Raw genomic sequence first — 25,420 nt, 5'->3', positions numbered from 1 at the left:
CTTACATTAATCTCAATCAAAACATCTTTTCGTTCCATTTCAATTATTTCAAATATAATCCTTTAATATTTATTTTAAAAATAAAACTAACAATATATATTTGCCTAATTAAAAAAAAGTTACCAATGTCTCTCCTTCCTTTTAATAGTCTGTATTAGCTTATTAATTTAAGTGGTTCTTTAATCTGTCATATTTGCTTTCCATCACACGTTCTTTCTATAGATTCTAGGTTAATACAAGTTTTAATACACACAAAAAAGAAACAAGTATAGGTTTCCCCCCTTTTACTGCTTTGAGTGCGACACCTCAGTGGTTAAAATATACCTTTATTCCCTCATCTTAGTTCCCAATAAACCATTATTTTTAAGTAGTTACAATAATAATCATTACATCTTTTCATTTGGATTCCACAACATATTTCCCCCCCTTAATTTTATTTCTAATTTCAAGGGAAGTAAAAGAGAAAAAATTGACTATTCAATTTCTGGACACTGATATTAACCTCATTTGTAAACATCTTCACATCCATTTCAATTATTACATTTCTTCGGTAAACAACTTTTCTTTTGAAAATAAAAATAAACATATATATTCATCTAATAAAAGTTATCAATATCTATCCCTCCTTTGATAATCTATATTACCCTATTTTCTAAGTATTTTTTTAATTGCAAATATATTCTTGTTACCCCTTGTCCCCCTGCAGAATCCCCTTTTTAATTCATCAACCATTATCTCTGAAAAAAAACAATTTCTTTTTATCATTTTACAATTTCCATAGTTCTTTATTTCATGCATCTGTTTCTTACTGCCTCTCCTCTCCCTCTTTTTCCTATATCTTTTCTCATTCCGGTTTAAATCCCTCTCTTTCTTGATATCTTCCTTTCGCCTTTTCTGTTGGATCTTTCTACCTCTCCTAATTTCACAGGTATTCCCTTTTTTGATTACTTTCTTAAATCTCAACTTGTTAACCTTCCTTCTTTCCCCTCGTCTTTGTAGTGTTCTTTGTGTTAATTGTCTATTCAAGATGGCTTCTCCTTGAATCGACTCCTCCTCCTCTGAAGTTCTTTCTTCTTGTTCTTCAATCGCCATTTCCATTTCTTCTAACACAGAGCAAAGTGATTCATCTCTCTCCTGTAGTAATTCTCTCATATTTTTAAGTTCCATTTTTAATTCGTGAAGAGATATCATCATTATACACTCTTATATTTTATAATTGTTAAAGTCCACAAAAAACACTTTTACTTTCCTTCTTTCATCTTCCAATTTTCTAAAGTTCTCAGTTGTTCCAGCCCAGGGTCTATACCAAAAATGTCAATCAATCCCACAATCAGTCTTTCCTTGCTTCTTTCTTTATTCTGGTTCAGCTTTCACTTTCTAAGATACTTTGTTTCAATATTTCTTTAACATTATATCAACACAAGTTCATACAGAAACAGGATGCTTTCCCTTTTGTTTGAATTCAAGTTTTTGACAGAAGATGGCACTCTCCGTTATACAAAGTCCTCACTTTTTCCCCTTATTTCTTTTATTTAGGGTTTTTCGAACCTCAATATTCCAGCACAATCCAGTCTCCAATTTGTAAATTTTATTATTATTATTTTTTGTCAATCTTAAGTCCAGCTTTATTTTATGCCTGTTTATTGCCGAAATATTTTAGTCAATTTAATTAAGTCTTTAGTTCCAGCTTTTTCCTTTCCTGGTTCAAAGCCCTGCTTAGCTGTCAAAATTATTTTCTTATTTTTTTTCCTGTCCCTTTGTATTTCCGCCGCTCACTTTTCTTTTCTTAAAAGTTCAATGTTACCTTAATCCTGGGGTACTTTTTGTTTAGTTGTTTCATCCAATTGTCCCGGTTCAGATGTTATCCACCTCTTTCTTCCCTCCTGCACAAATCTTAGTCCAGCTGACTCCTCCTCTTTGGGGTGGCCATTTTGGACCACCGCTTCAGTCATCTTCAGGGGGAAAAAGACCAAGCCCAGGAGGGGAGATGCGGCTCTCCTCAACCTGGCTTGCGGCTTCCCCTTACTCCACCGCCCCTCCAAGGCAGCTTCAGCTCCTAATCGCAATGTTTGGGGCTCTCCGACGAAAGAGCACAGACCATGGCCACGGGCAGTTGCGATCTACAGTCCGTCAGCGAGGAGGGCTCAACCCGGAAGTCGAGAATAAGCAAAGGATATTATGAGCATCTCCTAGTTCAGTGTTTTTCAACCCCATCAACTTTTTCCCCTTTATTTTTAATTCATTAGACTTGTTTGCTTTAGTATGCTTGGACTTCATGTCTCAGTGTTGTCCAGCCAGCATGATGAAATCTACACATCCTTAAAGTTTTGAAGTTGAGAAACACTAATCTAAAGGGCCAACGTAAATTATTTCATCAGCAGCCTCCCTCCTGACTTATGACACTTAGTTTTATTTTGTATTTGTCTAATTTCACATTAGTGTCATTTCCCATTTTTCCCGTTAGTCTCATCACATGCACTTCAGCAACAACTGTAGGGATGATCAGGCATAGACTTGGATCTGCCCACTCCTAGTGGCTGTTTTCAGTTGCTGCAGGCATTCCTTTCCCTTTCTAGGGATTTCCCTTTATGGCTTTTTGGTTTGGTTTGCATAGCAAGAGCGATAAGGCATTAAATATTTGCCCAAATGATGCCTGACCCAGCACTTTGCAAAGTCACCAGTAGGGCATTACATGGTCTCCTTAACCATACATGTCTAGCATTCTCACACAAGATTGATAAATACTTTTAGAGAGAGAGAGAAAAAAAATGTCCCGAGACAGTTTGGGTGATGGAACTGAAGTGGGAAATCCACTTGCCAAAACCTGTCAACAACCCTGATCAGCTGCTTTTAGTTGGAGTGAGAAAGACAATACAATACATGTGTGTAGGCAAGTGAGACAGTGAGGGAGCATGAGAATCAAGAGCATTGCACAAGCGAGCAACAAAGTGTACATGAGACAGAGAAAAAAGTGAGATAGATGAGCAAGTGATAGTAAATACGGCAAGCATTAGAATAACTATGAAGAACAATCAAGACAAACAAGGCAGACAAATAAAGCAATAGAGTGAAGGATAAAGCTAGAGTGGATGCAGGAAATAGTGTGACCAAGTAAGAGAAAGATGCAGAAGTCAGTGTGAGCAAGTAAGAGGCATCGTTTGTGGAGAGTTCTGCCAACTTATCTAGAAGATCAGAGTTTGACAGACAGCTAACACCATGACCAGTTGAGGAATTCTGGGAGTTTAAGTCTGCAAGTCTTAAAGTTGCCAAGTTTGGACGACCCCTAGTGTCAAAACTCACCTTCTTTCTAACCCCATCCCACATTAAGAATTGTCAGAAGGAAATTGACCAAGTGATGCACCTTAACTTGCTTTCATTAGACAGTCAAGACAATGACACTTGCTGGCCTTTTCATCTAGCTGGCAGAATTTGGACAGGCAAAATTAGGCTGGCAGCTTTTAGCTTCTCACAGGCTGGAGAAAAATGCATTAACCCCTCAGTTTGGTTACAGTGAGTGGAGGCAGTGATGACTCACTGGTGCTGGGAAGCTGGTAGAGGCAAATTCTTAATGCCGTCTTGTTGATATCAGCAGGAAAAACCAGGCTAGGCTATTTTTAAAATGAGGATTATGAAACTGCCTGAAAAGACTACGATCCATTTCCCATAAGAGATGGCCTGTGAAATCTCCTTGAGAGCTTTGGGAGGTGCGATGAGGGAAAAGGACCCAATAGAAAAAAAGACTTTCCCCCAAACCCTACCAGGATCCAGACTGCAAACAGCAATGCTTCTTGTCATTTGAGCTGTACAACAGCCAAGCAAGGAGGAAATTAGTTTGGCTACCCGAGTAGAACCAGGTGGTAGGCGCGTGACATTGATGTGGGAATAGTATCAGAGCCTTGTGCAGAAATGCCCTAAGAATGCTAAACGATCCTAACAGAGTTTTTTTTCACAGCAGAGGTTGAGTGGAGTCTGTGTAGCCAGCCCTGTCCTATCCCATTAGATTAAGTGTTCTCAGTTGGTAAACATGAATCCATTTATTAGGCAGAGAAAGCATTTAACTTGTGAATGATGTTAATTAGCTAGTGTTCAGATGTTACTGGGTTGTTGTTGTTTTGCAACTACAGTCTTCAAATTTTATTTATTTATTTATTTGATTTGTCAATCGCTTACAAGATAATAGGTATAAGTATAAACATGAATAAGAATACAGGAAATAAGTACGAATAAATGGGGACAATAGGGCAAGGACGGTAGGCACGATTGTGCACTTATGCATTCCCTATTAGGAAAGGGGTGAGGTCAATAGTGGATAGTTTGAGGTTAAAAATTTTGGGGTTTGGGGAAGAAACCACAGAGTCAGGTAGTGCATTCCAGGCATTGATCACTCTGTTGCTGAAGTCATACTTTCTGCAATCAAGTTTGGAGTGGTTTATATTGAGTTTGTATCTGTTTGTGCTCTTGTATTGTCTGGTCAATATATCAAATGCCTGGTCACCTTGCCACTTTTCTCACATAGGAGGAAGAGGATGTTATAAGTAGATGGTCATCTTCATCCAGCTTCTATTTGGATCAGCTATAGATGAAGTGGTTGCTAACTACGTATGAAATCTGGTGCCTAAAGCAGTTGTGTTGTTTCATGATTAAGTACACTGTTTGGGCAGACCAGGGCATTTTATGGTTCCTGGGTCACATCTGGCCCTTTGGCTGTCCCTGTCCAGCCCATGTGAGGTCAATTGGAAATTAAAAATCAAATGTAAATATTTGCAACACAGGGGACAGGAGAAGAAGCTGAGCCGGATCTGGCTCTGTGCAACCATCATGCGCTCCTTTATTTGGCCGGCAGTCACAGGAGGGCAAGGTCAAAGTGTAGCCTTGCAGGCAAGTGGACGGATGAGTGGAGAACAGCTAGTGACTGTTGGTTTGGTCCTCCACATCCATCCCAGTTCCTCATGTGGTCCCTTGGGAAAATTAATTGCTCGCTCCTGTGTTAGAGGATCTTCTCTCAGGGAAAAAACATGGCAAACTATAAGTCTTTTTGTTGCTGAAATACTTTTCAAAACCAGGCATTGGGGAAGGGTCATCATGCCTGAAGTGCCAGTGAGAAGTGAGAAGTTATTCAACTTTTTCTTTTAGATTCATGACATTTCTATTAGATTAGATCCAAAGCTGCAATGTTAATTGCGGAGGAAAATTCCTACTGAAATCAACATGGACCTTGGGGCTGAAGGATTTAAATGAAAGTGCCAAGACTTGCAGCCATCTTTCTGTCCCTCAGTTGCCAGAAGGATTTAAATTTCATCCCCAATTATCTATCTTTGGTTACTTAATGGATCAACTCAACTTAACTCAGAGTTACTCTTAGAAATAATGACCAAATTATTTGTAATCTTACAGATTGTTATGCAACTAATAAAGAGTCAAAGGGGCAAGGAGGGTCCATTCATAACATTTTCTATTATACTTAAACCTTAGCTTAGTTTGTAATCTTCTGCTAATAGTTCTCTTCCTGTATTATGATAACATTTAGTTGACACTGGATAATTTGTGGCCTTCCTTTCCATTCCAGGCTTGTCATTCAGGCGGAGATCTTTTTTTTTACGTCAAGAGAGACAGAGCTCCTGTGCCCATATGTTATACGTTGCTCCAGCATCCTGACACTAGTAGCCTCATCTCCTGCCCTTATCCCAGTAGAAGAGGCCAGAACTGGAACAGCACAAATACTTGTCCTGTCTTGTCCTTGCCAGCAATTGGGAACATTCTTCAGGACCTGAAAGAGTAGCTATGCTTCCTTTCCAAGCCTTCCTCTAAGACAAGGCAGCCTCGCAGACAGTGGTTTGGTGAGCATCAGGCCCAGATTAACTTTCCCAACATGCAGTTCTTCCTCCCAGGGGCTCTCACCTTCAGCAAAACAATGCCCTAATGGAAAGTGAACCTCCCCAGACTTTCAAGCTTTGAGGAGAGAAGTTCCGGAACAGCTGTCCCAGAGTTTGCAGGAGGAGGAGGATGGAATTAGCCTTGGTCTGAGAGTTGTGAAGGGAGGAGGCTGTCAGCAATGTGGATGGCTATGAATTCTGGGAATGTTTATGCAGCTGCAGTCTATTAAAGAGGGGAGATCCTTTCCTTTTATTAATCCCAGCCTTAAAGCTCAAAAGGAGCTGGAGTTTCCTACAGGCCAGGCGTGTGCACACTCGCTTGCTCACCCATGTGTGCAAATAGGTGCATTCAGGGCTATCTCTGGGGTTTGCAGTTTAATTCTTCATATTTCCAGTTTGATCTGCAGCTGGCTGGTACTCTGTGCTAAATGCATCCTGGCTGGGCTAACCATAAATATTTGATAAGGGAGAGAAAGCACACTAGATGTTCTCAGATCCTTTGTTATTATTTTACATATCAACATGGATTGGAAAAAAGATTTTCTTGAATCAAATTTGAACTGAGTTATAAACAAAGTTGTGACACCGTTAATTTATCAGAATTAGTCAAATGATCTGGATAAGCAACAAATTTCTGAAATCCAGGGTCCCTTTTCCTAGACCTAATCACTTCCCAACACACTTACAAAAGAGTTTCAGTTATGTGAAGTTTTATATAGGTCAAACTCTCCAGAAGCAGTGCGTGCAGAATTAATAACATGCCTGCTATCAAAGTAGAATCCATCTTGATTTGTGTTCTGCCAGGATGTCTTGTTCTCAGACCCTCTGGCAAGAACTGAATCTTGCTTATAGTTGCCTTTTTTAAAAAATAAAAATTGACTTTTTAAAGATAACAATCAATTGCTAAACAAAACCAGTCTCTTTTTCTTTCCCCATTTAATCCTTGTTGATCATAGTGTGATTTAGGAAGCAGCTGGATTACTTCATTTAAAGTGTTCTCCTAACAAATTGTCCTTACTGCTGATCCCTATTTTGTCTTAGTAAAGAGACCAACAAATTGTGCTGCCCTTGCTATTTTAATGTGAGACAAAGCAAGAGAAGCAATTTGCCATGTCAAAGTGTTCAACAAGTTGCAGAGTCAGAGGTGCTCCAAGCCTATAATCTTCAACTGCTTTGGTTTTGGACTTGGGTTGAGAGCTCTTCTACAAGAGCATTAAGCCCCTATCCAGACTAGCATGGTTGATAGGCCACAGGCATAGAGCAGGATGAAGCAGTAGAGAGTAAAAGATAATTGCATCCACCCTTCTTTTTTTTTTGCACTCTCCTTTTTTTGCACTCAGACAATCGAACTGAGGGTTGATGAGTTAACGGTGTTTTGAGGTCAACATATTTGAAAAAAAATGTTAATTTTAAATTGTTTTGTGAGGAATTGAAGAGTGGAAATAGTGGCGTGTGAAAGTGTTGATCAATGAATGCTGACTCAGAAGTAACTCTTACAGTGTTCACTGAGGCGAACTGCATGTTATTTTACTGTATACTTCTTGTGCAATTAAGATTTTCTTTCAGAATAAAGATTTAAGGAGATTTGTTATTTTTATTCCAGTGATAACTATAATTTAGGCTGCAATCCTAAATATACTTATATGGAATTAAGTCCCATTTAATTCTAGATATTTCATGTATTTTTTTTAATCCCTATGAAAAATTTAGCATATTCAGTGGGATTTTCTCTTGGATAATGTTAAGTTCCACTTCAGTGAACTGAACTAAATTCCATATGTGTGCTTGGGACTGCAGCCTAAAATATCACAACTGATTTCAATAGGTCCCAAGAAACATGTCCAAGTACTTGACAAACAGCAGTATGTAGATGCTGTGGCACAAGAAGAGGAATGTAAAATGGTTTTGGATAAGGAACAAATCTGGTTTTAAGTGCCTTGCTGGGGCTATTCTCCAAATAGGTGGGATGATAAAAAAGGGACTGAGTTACTATGAAAATTCAATTCAATTAATATTTAGATTGAATTAAATGCATGCATCTCTTCTGTCACATTAAATTTTACAATTTCGTGACAAGTTTTAATAGGGATGGCTATGTTCAAATTTTTGGAGGGGTGGGATTCTACCAGTTAGTACCTATTCACTAGAACCGGTTGTTAACATTCTTAGCAGTTCGGAGAACTGGTTGTTAGAAGAAATGACTGGCCTAATCCTGTAAGGAAGGCAGGAAGGAAACATTCTGGTGTTGCTTACAGAAACTGCCTCTCTGCTAACCCTTATTACATTCTTGGCAGGACTAGACTTCCTGTCTCAGGAACATCTCTGGAGTTTTCCCCCCCTCCCCTTTTGCTGGTACTTTGCTTGTGTGGAGTGACCATTCAAAGTTACAATGGCACTGAAAAAATGACCATTTTTCACACTTACAATTGTTGCAGCATCCCCACAGTCATGAGAGGCCAGGCGAGGATGTGTGCCTCGATGTAAGTGATATTGAGTTGGCCACGCCCAGCCAATAACATGAACACCCAGTCACATGACCACCAAGCCACACCCACCAACTAAGCCATGCCCACAGAACCGGTTGTTAAAAAATTTGAATCCCACCCCTGGATATATGTAACTCTAAGACTCAAAACGTGGCAGTTCAAAATGGAGAAATAGATTGGGTACCTTAGTGCAGAACTGCATTGAAATTCATCTAATTTGGTACTCAATGCATTTTGATGAGAAAATTTTTGTCCCAATACTTGACTTTTGTTTGATACTCAACATGCAAACTAGAACTTGTTGGTATCAGTTACCTTGTTGGTATCAGTTACTACCCTTTGCAGCCAAAACCAAAGGTGATACATTAGTCATTTGATAGCTTTTGCCCTCTTCACATCCTCTTCCAGTCTTATTTCAGCTTCTGTAGTCATATTGTATATTTTTGCACTTTTTTCTCATCAATATAGGTAAGTTAAAGTTTTTATTTTATTTAAGTATTTATTAATTTTTATGTTAATTTCTCATGTAAGGTAATGATTTACAACCCTATCTTTTTACATATTGACTTTAAAAAGTGCATTGTCTTTGGTTTGGGAATGCATTAAAATTATTTACATTATTCCTTATGGGAAAAATTTGTTAAGTAGGTACAACTCATCATTTTTGGTACTCATCGTACCTCCCAGAAGCAATTAGCAACAAGTACTGAGTACCACTGTACCTGCTTTCAGTTTCAATTTGATAAGACTTTCAGATAATATGATTAGTGGATTTCGTTAAATTAAGAAAGGGAGGTCACTTTTCATATTCACCTTTAAAGCCACATTCTCACTCTCTTTCCTTGCAGTTTTAAGTGGTCAATACCAACAAAGAGAAATCAACTGTGGATTTTTTCCAATAAGCTATTGGGAAATCAAGATAAATCTGCAAACGAAAGGAAAGACATAAAAATTCATGGAATACAGAAATTCAGTAACTGCAGAAAGGACATACTTCTGCCACATAGAAAGCAAGATATAAAGCAGAAGACTTCAAGAGTGCACAAAATTATTCAACCATGTAACTTTCTCTGCAGTCAAAAGCAGAACTCTACAACTTTAAAGTGATTTGAATGAAGACCTCCTAATGGACAGGCATTTTGCTTTGGGCAAATATAATATCCAGTCTACATGGCACTGCTTTCTCTCCCTCTCTCTCTGGCAGACATGCACAAGTATACAGATTAACAGACTAACACAAATACAAAAGAGCACATCATACAGAATTTGACAGTTGAAAACAATATGACATGCACATTGCACAACAACCTAATTGCAGCAGGATGTTCTAGGCAGCCATTGGGATGTGATGTGCCAGGATATAACATCACCTGCAGCAACAGAAATTGGGATGTAGCCAAAAGCCACACATAGCAACAGGAATAATGGCACAACAGGACACCATGGACAGCAATAAGAAGAACCCTGCACACTCAGGCTTTATGTCAATGGTTTCTCCTATTTGTCCTTGTTAGCATTCTACATCTCTCCGATTCTGGGAGTTGAAGTTCACAAGTCTTAAAGTTGCCAAGTTTGGAGACCTCTGAATTAAGCAGATATGACCATTCTCCAACTGGCTTCTCTGGAATGAACTCTGAATGTGAGAACAAGTAGGAATTCTTCTACATGCTACTTACAATGGGAGCCTATCTATAGTTTTAATCAGTGATATGATCAAAGTAAATAATCAGAACCCATATGGTATGGACATCACCGGGTCACAAACCCAGATGGATACAATGAGTCATCTAATCCATCAGGAAAGGCTGGCTTGTTGACCCTAAAGTTAATGATTAACACAACCTTCCATTTGACTGCATTGACCTCCTGTCTCTGTAAGTCTGGGTCGTACTGAAAATCTATATTTTGAAGCAAAAGCTATTTTGACCGTTTTTGAAGTCCTAATAAAGTTCTGTTTCTGGTTTTAAATCCAACAATTGAAACAAAGGGAAAAAGAGCTTTTAAAAATACAACTTACTTTTTTGTCTTCTCTGAAACCTTGCAAACATAGTTGAACTGAAAACACACACACACACACACACACACACACACACACTTTCCTTTCTTCAGCAAGCAATGAAAAAAATAAACACAACAAGCATAGTCTATTTTGAGCCTTTCTGAAAAAAATAAAATCTAGTAAGAAAACTCTAAACTTCTATGAATAAAGATCTAGCTGCAGATCTGCAACTGAGTAGAGAAATATTCTTACAATGACTGCAGAGATGTGAATAATCTTTGAAAAATCTTTCAGCACCAGCTCCTTGCCAAAACTATGGTCACAAGCCACGGTCATCCCCATCTTCAAAAAGGGAGACCCTAGTTGAAAATTACAGACCAATCTCCTTATGCTGCATCACCTGTAAAGTCATGGAATCAATTATTAACCAATCCATTATCCTCCACTTAGAGACAAACAACCTACTCTCTAATAAACAATTTGGTTTCAGAAAAAAACTATCATGTAATCTGCAACTCTTACACTGCAAAAACATATGGACTACACAACTCGATCAGGGCAAAGCAATAGACGCAATCTACATAGACTTCTGTAAAGCCTTTGATTCAGTGGTACACGACAAACTACTCCTAAAACTAAAATCTTATGGTATCTCTGGACCTGCATAACTGGAGAGAAGCATTCCTGTCAAACAGACAACAAATGGTCAAAATTGGGAGTGTCCTATCAAATTCTGTACCTGTCAACAGTGGTGTCCCCCAAGGCAGTGTTTTAGGACCAACTCTCTTCACACTCTACATAAATGACCTCTGTGATCATATCAAGAACAACTGCGTTCTCTCGCTGATGATGTAAAGCTATTCAACACCACAGACAATACTACTACGCTCCAAAAAGACCTTGACTATATATCAGAATGGTCAATCAAATGGCAACTTCAAATCTCAACAAATAAATGCTCTTACATATTGGCAGAAAAAATCAGAAAATAAAATACAAGCTAAATAGTCAAGACCTTGTTGAGATCCAAACTTTGTCAAGGACCTTGGAGTACTCATCTCAAATAATCTAAGTGCTAGAGCCCACTATAACTACATAGCCAAAAAGGCATTAAAAGTTGTTAATCTAATCCTATGTAGCTTCTTCTCTGGTAATATCACACTAGAGCATACAAAACATTTGCTAGACCTATACTTGAATACAGCTCATCAGTCTGGAACCCACATTATGTATCTGATATTAACACAGTTGAGAAAGTCCAGAAATATTTCACAAGAAGAGTTCTCCACTCCTCTACTTGTTGCAGAATACCTTATGCTACCAGACTTGAAACTCTAGACCTAGAAAACCTAGAACTACGCCGCCTCCGATCCGATCTAAATATAGTATATAAAATCATACGTTGCAATGTCCTATACTTCAGCTTCAATCATAAAAATACAGGAGCACACAATAGATACAAACTCAAGGTTAACCGCACCAAACTTGACTGCAGAAAATACGACTTCAGCAACAGAATGGTCAATGTTTGGAATACTCTACCTGACTCCGTGGTTTCTTCCCCAAAACCCAAAAACTTTAACCTTAGACTGTCTACTATTGACCTCACCCCCTTCCTAAGAGGCCTGTAGGGGGCATGCATAAGCACACCAATCGTGCCTACCATCCCTGTCCTATTGTTTCTTTTATTTTTCTTATAAGTATCTATCTCATGTATTCAAAACTATATTTATTCTTATACCTGTATCTTGTAAGTGATTGATAAATCAAATAAAATGTAAATGTAAATGTGCAAAGAGTATCATGCAAGAGGAGGTAATTTACACGCCTTGGCTGCTCATAGTAACTTTTAAACATTCACAGCAGATATTGTGCAAATATAACTGCCTGTCTCTTAGTAAAGGGGGTGTTGGTTACAAATCCTGGCACACTTGGGCAGATGCATGGACATTTTTCAAGTCAAATTGAGGCTAATTTGTTTGATGTGAAATTAACTTTTGAAGTTTCAGAGCAAAGGGTAGGAGAGTTTGCATTCTTGAATCACACATTCTTTTTTTTGGTAAAGTTTTTTTTTATTTTAAAAAAACATGCATCAATATCATATTGTGAACCATGTAATATCTGAGTGTCATCATTTTGATACAAAATCAATAATATTACAAAAACATTACTAAATTAGTCTAGTTTATTTAGTCTAATGTTGTTATATGTAACTGTATCAGCACTTAGTCCTTCATTTTTCAATTATTAATATTTGCTACATTCTTCTAATAGTAATACTGTTTACTTTTGAGCATACCTAGTAAAATCCTTTTTCAAATTCTGATCTTAACCTTTAATATTCACTTTATATGTATTGAATAAAGGCAGTGGTGGGATTCAAATTTTTTTACTACTGGTTCTGTGGGTGTGGCTTGGTGAGCGTGGCTTGGTGAGCGTGGCTTGGTGAGCATGGCAGAAGAAGGATACTGTAAAATCTCAATTCCCTCCTCATTCCTGGGGGAAGGTTACTGCAAAATCCCATTCCCTCCCCACCCCATTTCTTGCTTTCTAGCTAATCTAAAAGCAGAGCTGAGCCTGAAGCTTCTATTATTCAGTGCAGAATCAGGTAGTAGATGGCAGAAACACAGATCTCTAAGTGAATATGTGATTCTGTGAGCAACTCAGTCTGCCTACTTTGCCTGATTTTGGGTAAAAGTTGCTCTTTTTTAATAAAAAAAATCAATATTTACATAAATATTTATAATATTTACATACAAGTCATGCCCAGCCAGCAAACCATGCCCAGCCAGTCACATGACCACTAAGCCACACCCACAAATTAGGCCACACCCATAGAATAGGTTGTTAAGAAATTTGAATCCCACTCCTGCCCTACAGGGTAACTTTAGCCATCTGGGAGGCCCTCCACAAAAATGATTTGGCTTGGGGATACGGAGCTCTGCTCCCATGCACTGATCACGCTGTGACATCAACCGGAAGTCTTGAATCACACAATCTTTTTTGGAGGAGAATGTATAAGTTGGAGTTATGCTATCTTATTATTGTAGGTTCTGCAACATAGTAAATGATTAAGTACAAAAAGTAACAAAAATAGTACTTCAGGTTAGTTCTAATGTCCTAATTTTATTTTTTGTGTTATTTTTAGAAACAGTGAGGTCTCAGGATATTAGCATGACTCAGATCCAGAAATCCGATATGATTAAGGAAAAAAAAACACACCAATTTTTGTCTGAAGGCTTGTCTGTGTGACTAAGATGAAGAAGTTGATGGCTGCACTGAAACAGAATTAATTAAAATGTTTTGCTGTAGCTTTACAGAGCTGAGCCTCTTTGGCTTTTTATAATAAAAGCTATTTTCCTGTAAAACAAGATGTTTTAATTGTTTTGGAATTGGAATTGGAAACAGGAAATCCATGTTTCTATCAAATGGGTTTACCCCACCATCACTATAGCTGCAAGATAACTCTTTTCAGTTCCATTCTGTGGATAGGCAGCACCTAGAAGCCAGAGGTGGTATTCAGCAGGTTCTGACCAGTTCTGGAGAACTGGTAGCGGAAATTTTGAGTAGTTTGGAGAACCGGTAGTGGAAATTTTGAGTAGTTTGGAGAACCGGTAGAGGAAATTTTGAGTAGTTTGGAGAACTGGTAGCAGAAATTTTGAGTAGTTCGGAGAACCGATAGTGGAAACTTTGAGTAGTTTGGAGAACCGGTAGAGGAAATTTTGAGTAGTACGGAAAACCGATAGCGGAAATTTTGAGTAGTTCGGAGAACTGGTAGCAGAAATTTTGAGTAGGTCGGAGAACCAGTAGCAGAAATTTTGAGAAGTTTGGAGAACCGGTAGCAGAAATTTTGAGTAGTTCGGAGAACCGGTAGCGGAAATTTTGAGTAGTTCGGAGAACCAGTAGCGTAAATTTTGAGTAGTTCGGAGAACCGGTAGCAGAAATTTTGAGTAGTTCGGAGAACCGGTAGTGGAAATTTTGAGTAGTTTGGAGAACCGGCAAATACCACCTCTGACTGGAGATTTTACAGTATCCTTCCCCTGCTACTCCCACCAAGCCACACCCTCAAAACCAGAAGTAAAAAATTTTGAATCTCACCACTGCTAGAAGCAATCTGCAGGATTGTTGTTAGTGCTTCCCAAATAGCTGATTGTGCAGAGTACTTGAGCAGTCTTGTCTTCAGCATCTACATGGTTTTCTCTGCTAAGCCTTCTTCTGCTAATCTGGTTTAGGTCATATTGCTGAATCTTTTAAAAGTGCAGTTATCTACTATCTTTAAAAATCATTTCAAAGTATGGAAAAGACAAATCCAAATAGGTTCTTCAAATTTGTGTGTGTGCCATATTATGAAGTTTCATCATGTTAATTTACCGACACATTGTCAAACACCACGCCATCAAATCCATGTGTATTAACATATTCATTGCCTGTTTCACCATAACTTTTTACCAGCAAGGAAGAATGAACACTAAGTAACAGTAACAGAGTTGGGGAGGACCTTGGAGGTTGTCTAGTCCAACCCCCTGCTCTCGCAGGAGACCTGTACTATGTCTAATAAATGGCTGTGCAGTTTCTTCTTAAAAACATCCAGTGATAGGGCACCCACAACTTCAGAAGGCAATTGTCCCATAGGTTAACTGTTCTTATTAGGAATTCTCTTCTTAGTTCTAGGTTGCTTCTCTCCTTGGTTATTTCCACCCATAGTTTCTTGTCCTGCTTATAAGTGCTTTGGTAAACAAGTTGAAACCCTTTTCCTTGGGGCAGTCCTTCAAATCTTGAAAGACTGCTATCATGTTACCCCTGATCCTTTTTTTTTCCTAGACTAGGTATACTCAGTTCCTGCAATCAGGCATTTTGTTGTGATTCCGGCATCTGCTACAGGTTTTTTGAATGACAGCTCCAGCGAGGAGGACTTATATGAATCAGCAAGTTCTAACGATGAGGAGGAGATGAATGCATTTGATTTGCAAGATCGGCTTGAACCTTCAAACTCCTCCACCCTTCAATTAGGTGGTCAGCCGGGAACGGGTGATAATGAGGAACCAATGATATCTTCAGGTGAAGAAGATGATAATTTGGATGATTGCTGGGTAGATGTCAGGACAAGACGTCTCCTGACAAGGAGGAACCAACGAGGATACAGTAGGAGAGCAGACCAGCAATTAGACTAATTAGTTACTCTATAAAGGGAGAGATATGACTTTGCACTTTGTCCGGAACAAAGTGATTTTGCAAGGAGAACTGAAGAGCACAGTTTGGAGGATTTTGATCTGAAATATCTTGTTGGGATTTGGATTTAATTCGTTGGAACTTCTACTTATTGGAATTATTTTGTGAAGGATTTTGATCTGAAGAATCTTGTTGAGTCTTGGATTTAGTTCGTTGGAACTTTTACTTATTGGAGCTATCTGTGAAAATTCCTGTTTGCTGCCTTTCTTTACAAGGACTGTTGCTTTCAGCCTTATCTGTTTACTTTAAAAGGTGGGACATAACATTTTCCTGTTTGCTGCCTTTCTTTACAAGGACTGCTGCTTTCAGCCTTAACTGTTTATTTTAGAAGGTGGGACATAACATTTTTGTTCGGACCCAACAGACCATCTTTGCAACGATGGATTCAACTCAAATGCAACAATTGGTGGAGCAGCAACAGATGCAAATAAATCAATTACTTCAGAGCAACGTATCCCTTCAAAATCAGGTAACACAATTATTATCGTTCGTTGCCAATTCTCAAACTGTTTCAGCTGCAGCTGGAGTTCCCCTGCACCCCTGTGAGAAAAATTCGATAGCTATGCCAGATAAATTTTCTGGGCAAACGGACATGTTTTCAACATTTTTGGGTCAGTGCCAATTGTATTTTTCTGTGAGGCCGGAGGATTTTCCAACCGATCGAGTTAAAATTGGCTTTATTATTAGTTTGTTAACCGGGCAGGCTGCCAAATGGGCTACTCCCTTATTAGTACAAGATAGTCCATTACTGGACGATTTCCAGGGGTTTATTCAACAGATGAACATTATGTTTGAGAATCCAATTAAATCTCAAACTGTGGACAGAAAATTGAGGGATATTATTCAAGGTAAACACTCATTGCAAGAATACGTTGCAGAATTTCGCTTGTTGTGTATGGACTCCACCTGGAATGAACCAGCTCACATGGCAGCATTCCAAGAGGGTTTGTCCGACATTATCAAGGATGAACTAATTCATGCAGAGCGTGCTTCAACTTTGGACACATTGATTACTCAATGCTTACGTATTGAAGCTCGCCTACAACATCGTGGGTGTAAACGGACCGTTGCAGAGCCACCTGTGTTTCCTCGTTCACGCACCCCGTCTATGAGGGTTTTCCAATCCAGAATTCCAGCAGAGGAGCCGATGGAGATAGGCGCACTCCGCCCTCGTTTAACAGTTCAGGAACGATCGAGAAGATTTCAGGAAGGTTTGTGCCTTTATTGCGGGGGTTCGGGACATTTTGCAAATTCCTGCACTCGGAAGGGGACTCGTGGACCTGTATCGAAAACCCATTGCTGGTCCGTTGGGAAACGGGGTAGGCCTGACCTCAGGGAAACCCTAGGTCGGGCACAGTATTCACTTTCATCTCAAATTGCTGAAGTTAATTCTGGCCCTCCTCGACATTTACTTTTGGACACTCGCATATTCTTGCAATCTCGGAAGGAGGGAATCCCTGCCGTGGCACTGGTGGATTCAGGGCTACGACTAGCTTTATGGATTATGATTTTGTAAAACATTTCAAAGTTCCTTTAGTGCCTGTGAATCCCCCATGCAGGTGGAAACCGTAGATGGGCGCGAACTCAAGTCGGGACCTATTCGCTGCCACCCAACCACTGCGTATGCGTATTGGGATCACGAGGAGGCGATAAGTTTTTATATCACTTGAACCTCCATCTTCCTTTGGTGCTCGGAGTATCCTGGCTGCGTCTACACGATCCGTTGGTGGCTTGGGCGCAGAACGCTGTTTCTTTTCCAAGCCTGCAATGTGTGGACCACCTGAGACATGTCTCGCGAGGCCAACATATTGTCGCTTCTGCTGCCTCGATTCCTTCAGAGCTGTCGGATTTCCCGATGTTTTCAGTGAACAGGAGGCAGATCAATTACCACCACATCGTGTTTACGACTGTCCCGTGGATTTGATACCGGACGCTCCATTACCAAAGGGGAGGTTGTATTCTTTGTCTGAGCCTGAACTAGTTGCACTTCGAGAATTTTTGAATAAAAATCTAGCTCGGGATTTATTCGACCTTCGTCATCCCCTCTTTCAGCACCCGTTCTCTTTGTCAAGAAGAAGTCGGGAGAACTTCGTCTTTTGTTGTGACTATAGACGCTTAAATGCTATCACTGTGAGAAATAGCTATCCTTTACCGCTCATCTCCGAATTGTTGGAGCGGTTACGGGAAGCTACAATTTTCACGAAACTTGACTTACGTGGAGCTTACAATTTGGTTCGGATGCGTAAGGGAGACGAGTGGAAGACGGCTTTTGGCACTCGTTATGGTCATTTCGAGTACACCGTTATGCCATTTGGTTTGACCAACGCTCCTGCTGTATTTCAACATTTAATGAGCGATATCTTTCGAGACATGTTGGATAAGTTTGTTGTCATATATTTGGACGACATTTTGATTTATTCAAAATCTAAAGAGCAACATCTTCAGCAGGTGCGTCAAGTGCTTCAGCGTCTTCGGGAACATAAACTTTATGCTAAATTAGAAAAATGTTTCTTTTTCAGTCGTCTATCGAATTCTTGGGACACATTATTTCTCCTGTGGGCATTGCTATGGACCCCAAAAAGGTTGAGGCGTTGTGTAGTTGGGAAGCTCCTCGTCGGGTTAAAGATGTGCAACGACTTTTAGGATTTACCAACTATTATCGGACTTTCATTCCAGGTTTTGCGAAGATAATGGATCCCATAACCCAGCTTCTTTGTAAGAAGGTTCCATTTGTGTGGGGGCCTCCACAACAACAGGCTTTTGACACTTTGAAAAAAGCATTTATAACTGAACCCATATTGAAGCATCCTGATCCGGATCGCCCATTTGTGGTCGAGACAGATGCTTCTAATGTTGCTATCGGAGCAGTGCTGTTACAAGCTTCGGAGGATGGCGCTCTTTTGTTTCCTTGCGCTTATTATTCTAGGAAGCTTACAGCTTCGGAACGCAACTATACCATTTGGGAAAAAGAGTTGTTAGCTATTAAGGTTGCTTTTGAGACTTGGAGACATCATTTGGAGGGAGCTCGACACAAGGTGGAGGTTCGGACAGATCATAGGAACCTGGAACATTTGACCACGGCTAGGAAATTGAATCAAAGGCAGATTCGTTGGTCGTTATTTTTGCCAGATTTAATTTCTCGGTTACTTACGTTCCAAGTGGTCAGAACCGGAGGGCGGATGCATTATCTCGGAAACCGGAGTATACTTGTGCCGAAGATCCTCTTCCTTTACAGACAGTGTTACCACCGGAATCTCTAGCCGTACTGCAGGAACCGGTAGATTTACGGGCCCAACTACGAGAGGCGTAACGTTTGGATGCGTGGACGCAGCAGAGACGGGAGGACATTGGCCCAACTTCTCCATGGTCTTTTGAAGACGATCTGCTTCGATATCGGGGTTTATTATATGTGCCTACCAGATCGTTGAGGGCTCTCATCATGACACAATGTCATGATAACCCAGCCGCTGGTCATTTTGGATTACACAAGACCTTGCATTTGGTCACTCGGACTTTTGGTGGCCTCGAGTTCGTCATGATGTGTCTTCTTACGTCGCTTCTTGCGTTCAATGTAGGCAAGCGAAAGCAGCATCCGTGCACCTCCTGGACTTTTGCAACCCTTGCCGACTCCAAGTAGACCATGGGGAGCGATCTCTATGGACTTTCTGACACATTTACCGTCTTCATCAGGGTTCACAACAGTGCTTGTGGTAGTGGATATGTTGACTAAAATGGCCCATTTCATTCCCTGTCGGAAATTACCATCGTCCCGCACTACGGCTCAGTTATTTTTGCAACATATCTTCCGTCTACATGGACTGCCTGATAGAGTGGTTTCTGATCATGGGGTCCAGTTTACGGCAGAATTTTGGAAACAGTTAATGGCGGCTTTGCAAGTGAGAAAGTATGTTTAGCGTCAGCGCACCATCCGGAAACTGATGGCGGGACGGAGAAGGTGATTGGGATTCTTACTCAATATTTGAGATGTTTTGTTAATTTGCGACAAAACGATTGGGTGAAATACCTCCCGTTAGCAGAATTCGCGTTTAACAACTCGCAGCATACCTCCACCCGTGTCACGCCATTTTTGCAAATATGGGTTATCATCCGCGTTTCTTCCCATTAACTATGATGGATTCCCGGTTCCTGAGACCCGAGAGTTTTTGGAAGAACTACACGCAGTTCGCCGTCTACTGATACAACAATTGAACAAGGCAAAAGAAGATTATAAGCGGTTTGCAGATCGGTCCCGTCGAGATACACCTCCGTTAGTTGTGGGTGATAAAGTGTGGCTATCTACAAAACATCTGAAGGTCGATCGCCCTATTAGAAAACTTGATCATCGGTTTATTGGTCCGTTCCCGATTGAGGCAGTTATTAATCCCGTGGCATACTGCCTCACTTTGCCACGATCCATGCGTATTCACCCGTCTTTCATCGATCTCTTTTGATTCCTGATTCTTCTGTTTGTCGATTACGTGATTCTGCTGAACCGGGTCCGTTATCATTGCCTTCTGAGGAGCCTGCTGTTGACGATACGGTGGTCGACGTCCTTGATTCCCGTTGGCTCAAAGGTCGCTTCCAGTATTTGGTCAGGAGGAGGGTAGATGACTCGGAGGTTTGTTCCTGGACGGATGCGTCTACACTTCATGCTTCGGATCTGCTTCGAGACTTTCATGCACGCTTCCCTTCAAAACCGCATCCGGATCGCCAGACCCGGGGGAAGGGCCCTGCGGTGAGGATAGTGTTGTGATTCCGGCATCTGCTACAGGTTTTTGAATGACAGCTCCAGCGAGGAGGACTTATATGAATCAGCAAGTTCTAACGATGAGGAGGAGATGAATGCATTTGATTTGCAAGATCGGCTTGAACCTTCAAACTCCTCCACCCTTCAATTAGGTGGTCAGCCGGGAACGGGTGATAATGAGGAACCAATGATATCTTCAGGTGAAGAAGATGATAATTTGGATGATTGCTGGGTAGATGTCAGGACAAGACGTCTCCTGACAAGGAGGAACCAACGAGGATACAGTAGGAGAGCAGACCAGCAATTAGACTAATTAGTTACTCTATAAAGGGAGAGATATGACTTTGCACTTTGTCCGGAACAAAGTGATTTTGCAAGGAGAACTGAAGAGCACAGTTTGGAGGATTTTGATCTGAAATATCTTGTTGGGATTTGGATTTAATTCGTTGGAACTTCTACTTATTGGAATTATTTTGTGAAGGATTTTGATCTGAAGAATCTTGTTGAGTCTTGGATTTAGTTCGTTGGAACTTTTACTTATTGGAGCTATCTGTGAAAATTCCTGTTTGCTGCCTTTCTTTACAAGGACTGTTGCTTTCAGCCTTATCTGTTTACTTTAAAAGGTGGGACATAACATTTTCCTGTTTGCTGCCTTTCTTTACAAGGACTGCTGCTTTCAGCCTTAACTGTTTATTTTAGAAGGTGGGACATAACAATTCTTTATATGTTTTAGTTTCTAAGCCCCTAATCAGTTTTGTTGCTCTTATCTAAACTCTTTTCAAAGTCTCAACATCTTTTTTTGTGGGTGACCAAAACTGGATGCAGAATTCTATGCTTGGTCTTACCAAGACTTTATAGAGGGGTACTAGTACTTTGTATGATCTTGATTCAATCTCTCTGTTAATGCAACCTAGGATTTGTGGTGCCTGCCACACACAGTTGGCTCATATTTAGATAGTTGTCCACTAGGACTCCAAGAAGCTTCTTGTAATTACTAGTGTTGAACCAGGTTTCACCTAGTCTGTATCTGTACTTTTGATTTCTCTTGCCTTAGTGTAAGACCTTGTTTTTCTCTACATTAAATTTCATTTTGTTGGGTAGAGCCCAGTGAACATATATATCAAGTTCCATCTGGCTCTTGAGCCCATCTTCTGAGGTGTTGGCTATTCCTGCCAGTTTAGTATAATCTGCAAATTATACCATATAAATCATGGTCACCAGAGGTGGTATTCAGCAGGTTCTGACCAGTTCTGGAGAACCAGTAGTGGAAATTTTGAGTAGTTCAGAGAGCCAGCAAATACCACCTCTGACTGGAGATTTTAAAGTATCCTTCCCCTGCCATGCCCACCAAGCCAGGCCCACAGAACCAGTAGTAAAATAATTTGAATCCCACCACTGATGGTCACAATTGGATATGATGTGAACAAATGTGGAGATTGAGCATAATATAAAAGAAGTAGAAATTGAAATGAATATATGGGCCGACTACAATCCTATCAAAATAAACTGGAAAGGACTGAAAAAGAGAAGATGGATGTTAAATCAGATCTTAAAAGAAAGGGAATGTGTTAAGATGATGGAGAAGGAATTGGAGTACTTTTTAAAAGAAAACAAAACACAGCAAACATCAGTCCAGAACCTATGGGATAGAACAAAGGCATATATTAGGGGTCTAGCAATTTCATACACAGCACATAGATGTAAAGAAAAGGAAGAAAAACAAACCAAATTAAAAGATACACTTATGGAATTAGAAAAAGTCCCACAAAAACCTCCACATAATAAAGCAGCAAATGAAGAAAGAATAATCATGAAGCACAAACTGACCATGCTGATGCAGGATGAATGGATACAAGGTATGAGAAAGATGAAACAAAATAATTTTGAAAATGCGAATAAGCCAGGAAGGTGGCTAGCCTATAGACTAAAGAAAGAAAAGGAAAAAAAGATCAATCCAACAATTGAAAGATGCCGATGGTACCCTACAATATCAAATGGAAAAGAAAAAAACACATTACTAAAACCATTTTGAGGAATTATATAGGCAGGAGGATGTACCAGAGGAAAACATTCAACAGTACTTAAAAAAAGAAAGGGCTAGCTACAATCCCGGAAGAAAGCAAGGAAGTGATGAATAGAGAAATAACGCAAAAAGAACTGCAAGAGGCAATCCAGAAGCAGAAAAATAATAAGACGCCAGGACCAGATGGTCTCCTGGGGGAGTTGTATAAGACACTTCAAGACAAATTAGAAATTCAACTATTAGAACTTCAACTATTAGACGACAGCGAACCTACCTAAATCGTGTTACGAGACATATATAACATTAATTCCAAAAGAAGATTCAGACCACCAATTAGTCCAAATTTACAGGCCCATATCATTATTAAATGTTGATTATAAGATATTTATGACTATAATGGCAGAAAGACTGAAAAGAATATTGAACCAAATTATACGTAATGATCAAAATGGATTCCTGCCGAATAGACAAATTAAAAATAACACCAGAATGGTAATGACTATATTAGAATATTATGAGGCACACCTGGAAAGCAAATGGCACTGGTCTTTCTCGATGCGTAAAAAATGTGTTAATTGGCAGTTTATGATACAGCAATTAAAAATATGGATTTTTGGTAATAAATGTATTAAGATGATTTTGGCAACTTACTCGATCCAGGTGGCTAGAGTAATATTAAATGGAGATAGAACAGAAACATTTAAGTTTAACAAAGGAGTAAGGCAGGGATGTCCATTGTCATCCCTACTCTTTATCCTCACACTAGAAAATTTATTGGAGAATATTAGGAAAAATAAAGGAATTAAAGGGGCTTCAATTAGAAAAGAGCAGTATAAAGCACAAGCTTTTGCCGACAATATAGTATTTTTTCTGGAAGATCTAGAGAACACTGGAATGATACTTGTAAAAGAAATAGAAGAATTTGGCAATGTTGCTGGAAATAAATAAAAATAAAACAAAGATTCTGACCAAAAACTTAAAGGATAAACAAAAACAAAAAAAGAATTAAAAGGAAAATTGGGAATGCAAATTGTAAACTTGATCATGTGTATTCAAATATTAAGCATGCTTATAGAGCAAAACCTCTTCCCCATTTAGGACAATCAGACCATTTCACCCTGCTTTTACTACCAGCCTACACCCCACTTAGGAACAAAATTAAAAAGAATCATTATGTCAAAATACCACACTGGCTGTCAACTATGGAAGCACAAATTTACCCAAATGCAATGGATCTGGTGAAAATGAAGAATTATACAGACTTATTAGATGAACAAGGAAGGCTGAAAACAATACAAGAACTATAACAGCAAAATATAGACATAGACTGGTGGCCATACATGCAAATACAGGTGAGATACAAAAAAGATAAAGAGCAATATGGATTTTATATGGAAAAGCATCAGCTAGATGGAATCCTATAAGGAACCCGGAAAAAGATTATATCAAAAATATATAATTTCCTTTTAGACTAAGATGGAAGAGGAGGTGGTTAAAGAAATGATGGTAGAATGGGTGAAAAATATTGGACATAATATAGATTTGGAACATTGGGAAAAAATGTAGACTGTGGTTGGCTTGTTTTTTCAAAACAAGCTCACTTTATTGCCTGCTCCAGGTTGCCATTGGCCAAGAAATTGGGTAAGATGTTCATAAAGCATATATATTAACTGCATGGAGTACCTTGCAGAGTCATGTCAGATTGAGGGGTACAGATCATAGCAAAGTTCTGGAAGGAGTTCTTTAAATCCATAGGATCGATCCAGGGGCTTAGCTCAGCTTTTCATTTGAGTACAAACGGGGCCACAGGATGTATGAATGCCATGGTAGAGCAATACCTGAGATGCTATGTGGACTATCAACAAGACAACTGGGCAGACTTGCTGCCATTTGCAGAGGTAGCTTACAATAACATAGTGCACAGTAGCACTGGACTGACCACTTTTCAGGTCACTAGCGGCATGGAGTTTTTCCCCATGCCCGAGTTGCCAAGAGAGCCTCCTTCATCCATAACCTTGACAGAGTGGATGGAATCACTAAAGATGGGCTGGGAGAATATAAAATGGGCCCTGGCTGAAGTCGTAAAGGCATACAAAAAACAAGCAGATAAGTGCCGGTCTCTCCAGCCTACCTTTTGAGTGGGAGATCGTGTGTACCTATTGACAAAATACCTTAAGCTAAAATTAGCTAGTAAAAAGCTGGGACCTAAGTTTTTAGGGCCATTCCCTATACTGAAAGTAATTAACCCGGTAACTGTACAACTTAATCTTCCACAACTGTTAGGGAAAGTACATCCGGTGTTCCACAGTAGCTTGTTAAAGCCAGCCATGGATTCACATATAAGACTGAGGGACAGGGCAGAGCCTAAGCCAATTGTAGCACAGAGTGAGACCCACTATGAGATTAAGAAAACATTGGACTCTAGATTGTACCAGGGTTGCTTGCAATATTTAGTCCACTGGAAGGGTTATCCCTTGTCTGAAACTACTTGGGTAAAGAGCTGGGATGGTAAACAGATTGGTAAAGCAGTTCCATGAGAATTTCCCTAATAAATCAAAAGGATCCCTGGGAGGGGGGGGGAGGATTAGGGATGATACAACTAACCCCATTCTTTATTTCATTTCAGGAGGTCCTCATCAGCTAAGGAGGGGGGCAGCCTGTCAGCCCTGCAGCCATCTTATATGAGAGTCTACAGGGCTGCCACAGTGATGGTTCAGCAAGCTGTGGGAAAAAAGGGGGGGGGAGGTGTAGATAGTGTGGGATGTATAATTATAACAACATTCTGTCCCTTGGGAGCCAAGGACATCTAGCCTGTACCTGGGAAGGTGTAATAGAAGTTGGCTGAAGTTGGGATGCTGAACTGAATGGACCATGTGATGCTGATGTGGTTGCAGGGGAAGGAACTTTGGGGTTTTATTTTGGGTGGAGAAAATGTGGGAGTTTAGATTTGGGCTTTCCCCAGATGTGCCAATATGATATCTCCAATAAATTTATGCTTTGAGGAAAAAACCTGCCTTGGGGTTTTGACTCCGTTGGGGGGTGTTACTTGGAACCCTGATACAG

This window comes from Notechis scutatus, chromosome Z (assembly GCF_049901735.1).
Source record: "Notechis scutatus isolate UNSWTSFEM ecotype Mainland chromosome Z, rNotScu1.2, whole genome shotgun sequence".
NCBI classification, from domain to species: Eukaryota; Metazoa; Chordata; class Lepidosauria; order Squamata; family Elapidae; genus Notechis; species Notechis scutatus.
The sequence above is the reverse complement of the archived record's forward strand: the minus strand, read 5'-3'. Positions refer to the sequence as shown.